The sequence below is a fragment of the Garra rufa genome, chromosome 10, assembly GCF_049309525.1.
Source record: "Garra rufa chromosome 10, GarRuf1.0, whole genome shotgun sequence".
In the NCBI taxonomy this organism is placed as follows: Eukaryota; Metazoa; Chordata; class Actinopteri; order Cypriniformes; family Cyprinidae; genus Garra; species Garra rufa.
The window spans coordinates 2,748,491-2,755,186 of NC_133370.1; positions in this window are offsets into that span (position 1 = coordinate 2,748,491).

A 6,696-nucleotide genomic window follows, 5' to 3' on the forward strand; every position below is an offset into this window, starting at 1 on the left:
ATATATATATATATATATATATATATATATATATATATATATTATTTTTTTTATTATTATTATTCAATTAACATTTTTGTTTTAAGGTTAAGGTTTTTTTTAAAGGATATACACGTATTCTTAATTTATAAACATTTATTAATTATTTAATAGATTATTTACTAAATAAACTCTTTAATTAAACCACAAAAGTTGAGTTTGAGTTGAGATAATTTTCTTTCTCTCTTTTATAGATGTTTCCTCATCCGGTGTCAAACGGACAGAAACGAGGCCCTCCTTTACCCAGCAGTCAGTTTGGTAGGCACTTTAAATTTGCTCACTTTAACAACAAATGTGACTTTTTGCTGCTATTACTCTGATTATAGAAACTGATTCAGGATATAATCTGCAAATGGCTTTCACGCTTTTGGAAAATGCATTTTAACTGGGGAAATCCCACATATAGCGAACTTTCTTTCGCTTCACACGTGTCGATGTCGTTAGAGTCCAAGTGTTTGCGAAGCCTGTTTGATCCTGGTCTTTCTGATCCGTCTTGCTCTCACTGTTTCATGTTCTCAGCTGTCGGCTCTCCATCACGGGGGAGGAGGGGATGATGGGAAATGATAGTTGTCCTCTCACCCTTGCAAACAATGTCAACAAACATTAAAACAACACGCAAAACAACCCCTTCGTCGGCCCTGCACCATCTCACCCGAATCTCTCTTTGTTAGAAACATTAAGATATTGCATTCTTTTTGATGCAAATCAAAAGTTTTCGGGTGAATCTAGCAAAACTGAATGTTTGGGTGACGTTTCTAAAACAAACTTTAATTCAGAAGGAATGCTGCTTTAGCTTAAGTAGGTTGTATATTTTAGTGTTATCTATTTATTTATTTATATATATTTAATTTAGTATTTATCTAAAACGGAAGCATTCGACCATGTTGTTGTATTTTCCTGCTAGTGGTAGAACATTGGTAAAACATAAAATTTGCAAATTTTAAATGCATAAATTTAAAATTTGGCCTTAATTCACCATATGGACTTGTGTATGAAAAAAATATTAAACTGCAAAAGGACTTTTAATGTGAAGTCTGCTTGTTGTTTGTGTCTCAGTCTTCAACCTGCCAAAATAAAAGTTTGGCTTAACTTTAGGAATTTGTGAATTTTAACCTCTGTTAAACTTAAAATATTAAGTTATTTTATGCATTCCTTTTTTATTATTATTACAGTTTATCATAATATATTTGTATGAAATCATAAATGAAGGAAAATAGACACATAAAACAAGGATTAAACATGCTTTTTAATTATTAAAAATTATTAAACCATTAAAACAGAATCCATAAATTAAATGGTAAAAAAACCTAAATTTGAAAAAGAAAGAAAAATGAATAAATAATGCTTGATTACAAAATTTTCATTGTAGCATTAAAATGGAATGCATAAATTAAATGTAAAAAAAAAAATAGGAAAAATAAAATGGAATTGGGGAAAAAAATGAAGCTGATTATACAGGGCCCTAAAAGTGTAATTCTTTTTTTCTTTTTTCTTTTTACTTTTAATAAATAGTTTCTTATTGTGTAATTTTTATATCTTTCATTTATTTATGCATGCTTTTTGATTAATGAAATTTAATTAAAACATTTAAACAAAAAAAATAAAGCTGGTTTCATTCAGCACTAAAAATTTAATTAATGAATTTTTAATAAATTGTGCTTATTTTGCACATCTATTAAAGTTCTATTAATTAGACATGCTTCTTGCAATCCAGAAAAAAACAATCGGAAAAAAGTAAAATGGAATTTCTTTTTTTTTTTTACTTTTAATAAATAGTTCATAAATTGTATAAGTTTCATGATTTTGATTTTATTACACATGCATTTTGATAACTGAAATTGAATTAAACCATTAAATAAAAAAAGTTGGAAAAAATCATAATGGCAAAACTGAATTTGCTAAATAATAAAACGGATTTCATAATGCCCTATTCTTGAAAGCCATGAAAGTCAAAGGTGTTCAGTGTTGTTTTGTTTTTTAGAACAACATCTTTTAGATTAAATCAGTCATACAGGTGTAGAATGACATAGAAGTTCATTTATTCACTTTGATTTTTTGCATGAACTATCTGGTTTAATGTAGTGTGAGCGGCTCTGTTTGAAATCAGATCTGGTCAGGAGACTCTCTTCTCTGTAAGAAACGGTTGGTGTCTTTGTCCAGACAGCACAATCCTCCACGCAAAGGACAAAAGTTCTTCATAACTCAATAGATGACATGTGGCGAAGCGTATGGTTTCAGCATGGCACTCCCAGGGCGCTGATTGAGCGAATATGAGTGTTATGACTGAATCCAGCCGAGACGTATCTGCTCATCAAAGACTGCAACCACATGCTTTCTCTTAGCCCTTTTTTGTGTGACTTTGAATAGCGAGTCAAACGTCCTGCCCACTGTTTGCACTTTGTGATTTATTAGTTGATTGTTTGACATTCTGTGTCGATTTGAGTGTGAGTTTATTGTGTTGAAGATGAAGAGACAATTAGAGTTTTATCTGAAGTTTAAGGAGGCCGTTCACATGAGGATTTGAGTCTGTCACCGGCCACAGTTTCATTTACTGAGTACCTGAAACTGAGAACAAGTGAGATATTTATAACAGCAGAACTTGGGTTAAAAATACAGAGAAATGCAAAGAGTTTTCATGAGTGGGAGCGAAAAAAATCATCTTTCTGCTTCTTGACAGCATTCAGCACAGCAGTTCATGCATTTGCTTTGAAGTGACTTCATGTTTTTATTTTGACTCATCATTGAGGCCCAGCAGCTGATTGCTGACGTTCAATGCAACAAACAAAATGCTTTGAATCTATAAGAGACTTTAACTTGTCAAAAGAACAGCTTATATCAACGTTCACTGCATTTCTGGATTTTTATATTACATATTTTAAATATTCAATACATCAGTAAATAACAGTGGATATTTCGATGTACAGACTAAATTAAAATAACCTTAGATATGCTTATGCGTGAGAACTAGTAATAAATCATGTTTTTGTCATTTTTTACATTTGTGCATGTTTTTGCATTGAATTAAAAAATATTTATGATGCATTATGAGTTCTTTTGACTCATAATTTAGGCCACATAGCCATTATTGCAATAATGACAAAAAATATTCAGTGCAATACTGTAAAAATAATTTTTGCTCAGTTTTTACTAAATGCATAAATTGTTGCTTGTTACTAGTAATAAATAGTTTTTTTGGGTCATGTTTTCACATTTGTGCATGTTTTTGCATTGAATTTTAAAATATTTATGATGCATTATAAGTTCTTTTGACTCATAATTTAGGCCACATAGCCATTATTGCAATAGTGACAAAAAAATATTCAGTGCAATAATGTAAAAATATTTTTTGCTGAGTTTTTACTAAATGCATAAATTGTTGCTTGTTGCTAGTAATTGTTTATTTTGGTCATGTTTTCACATTTGTGCATGTTTTTGCATGGAATTTTAAGAAATATTTATTGCTAAATGCGTAAATTGTTGCATTTCTGGATTTTTATATTACATATTGTAAATATTCAATGGATTAGTAAATAACAAGGTGGATATTTTAAAGTACAGACTAAATTAAAATAACCTTAGATATGCTTATGCGTGAGAACTAGTAATAAATCATGTTTTTGTCATTTTTTTACATTTGTGCATGTTTTTGCATTGAATTAAAAATATTTATGATGCATTATGAGTTCTTTTGACTCATAATTTAGGCCACATAGCCATTATTGCAATAATGACAAAAAAATATTCATTGCAATACTGTAAAAATAATTTTTGCTCAGTTTTTATTAAATGCATAAATTGTTGCTTGTTACTAGTAATAAATAGTTTTTTTGGGTCATGTTTTCACATTTGTGCATGTTTTTGCATTGAATTTTAAAATATTTATGATAAATTATGAGTTCTTTTGACTCATAATTTAGGCCACACAGCCATTATTGCAATAGTGACAAAAAATATTCAGTGCAATAATGTAAAAATAATTTTTGCTGAGTTTTTACTAAATGCATAAATTGTTGCTTGTTGCTAGTAATTGTTTATTTTGGTCATGTTTTCACATTTGTGCATGTTTTTGCATGGAATTTTAAAAATATTTATTGCTAAATGCGTAAATTGTTGCATTTCTGGATTTTTATATTACATATTGTAAATATTCAATGGATTAGTAAATAACAAGGTGGATATTTTTAAGTACAGACCAAATTAAAATAACCTTAGATATGCTTATGCGTGACAACTAGTGATAAATCATGTTTTTGTCATGTCTTCACATTTATGCATGTTTTTGCATTGAATTTTAAAATATTTATGCTAAATATTGCAGTTCATGTCATTCTAGTCCAACGTTTTTTTGTTAGTTGAACCCTTTGGACTCATAATTTAGGCCACACAGCCATTATTGCAATAGTGACTAAAAATATTCAATGCAACACTGTAAAAATAATTTTTGCTCAGTTTTTGCTAAATGCATGTTTTTGCATGGAATTTTACGGGCTTATTTTGTGTGTGTATTTGCTCTGAAATGGCTTTTTTTTTTTTTTACTCAATTTAGGCCACACATACTGACTAAACAATGTTAAGTGCAATACTATATAAATATGTTTTTGCTAAATGCACACTTGATAAATCTATAGGACATTTTAATTTGTCAAATGAACAGCTTATAAATGTTCACTACATTTCTGGATTTTTATATCAAGTATTGTAAATATTCAATAGATTAGTCATTCTAGTCAAATGTATTTTTGTTAGTTGAACCCTTTGACCTGAAATATTTACGTTAATATTTTTTAAGTTATCATTTTTAGTGTATGTGGTCTGAAATTGCTTTTTTTTGACTCATATCTTAGGCCACACAGCCATTATTGCAATGGTGAGTAAAAATATTCAATGCAATACTTCAATGCTCAGTTTTTGCTAAATGCATGCTGAGAAAAATATAGTAAATTTTAATTTGCCAAATGGACATTGAATTTTAAAATATTTATGGTAAATATTGCAGTTTTTCAGGCCAAACCTTTGACCTGAAATATTTTCTTTTAATATTTATTTTAATAGTTTTTAAAGTTTCTTCTTGGTGTATTTGCTCTGAAATTGCTTTAACTCAAAATTTAGACCACACAGCAATGTTCAGTGCAATACTATAAAAATGTTTGTAAATTTGTAAAATGAACAGCTTATATCAATGTTTATTGTGTTGCTTGATTTTAAATTTTCAAAATTGTCACCCATATTGTACATATTCAATATACTAGTTATCCCTAAATAACAAGGCCGATATGCTTATGAGTAAGACCTAGTAATAAATCATGTTTTTATCTTTTTTTTTCACACTTGTGCATGCTTTTGCATGGAATTTTAAAACACTAATGGTAAATATTGCTGTTTGTCATTCTATTCCAACATAAGTTTGTCAGTCGAACCTGTCTTTGAGCTGAAATAATTACTTCAATGTTTACTTTAATATTTTTTTAAGTTACTTTTAGTGCATTTGCTATTTCTCTATTGACTCATAATGTTAGCCCCACAGCCATTATTGCATTACCTACAAACATTTTTTTTAAAGCAATACTGTAAAAATAATTTTTTTGTTCAGTTTTTGCTAAATGCATGCTGAGAAATTTATAAAAAATCAAAAAAAAAAAATCATGTTTTTGTCTTTCACATTTGTGCATGCTTTTGCATGGAATTTTAAAATATTAATGGTAAATATGGCTGTTTACGTCATTCTAATACTACGTAAATTTGTCAGTCGAACTCTTTGATCTGGAATATTTACTTATATGTTTTAAGTTACTTTTTGTGTATTTGCTCTGAAATTGCCTAAATTTTTTTTCCAATACTGACTAAAAAGAAATTCAATGCAATACTGTAAAAATTGTTCAGTTTTTGCTAAATGCAAGTAGACAATTTAAATTTCTCAATTTCTAAATGTGTAAAAACCTGAAATGAGTGAGAACTAGTAATGAATCATGTTTTTGTCATGTTTCACATGTTTTTGCATGGATTTTTGAAACATTATTGGTAAATATTGCAGTTTGTCATTCTAGTACTACGTAATTTTGTCAGTCAAACCCTTTGGCCTGAAATATTTACTTTAATATTTAAGTTATCATTTTTAGTGTATTTGGTCTGAAATGGCTTAATTTTTTTTACTGCAATACTGACTAAAAATATTCAATGCAATACTGTAAAAATATTTTAGTTTAGTCTTTGCAAAATGCACGCTGACAGCTTATCAACGTTAATTGTGTTGCTGATTTTATTTCAGCAAAATCCTCATGCCGATTGTAAATATTCAATATACCAGTCGTCCCTAAATAACAAGGCTGCTATTTCTATATGCATATTGATATATGCTTATGAGTGAGACCTAGTAATAACATGTTTTTATCTTTTTTTTCACAATTGTATATGCTTTTGCATGGAATTTTAAAACATTAATGGTAAATATTGCTGTTTGTCTTTCTAATACTATGTAATTTTGTCAGTCGAACTCTTTGATCTAGAATATTGCCTAATTTTACTGCAATATTGACTAAAAATTTTCAGTGCAATATTTTAGTTTTTGCAAAATGCACACTGACAGCTTATCAACGTGAATTGTGTTGCTTGATTTTATATCAGCAAAATCATCAATCATATTGTATATTCAATATACCA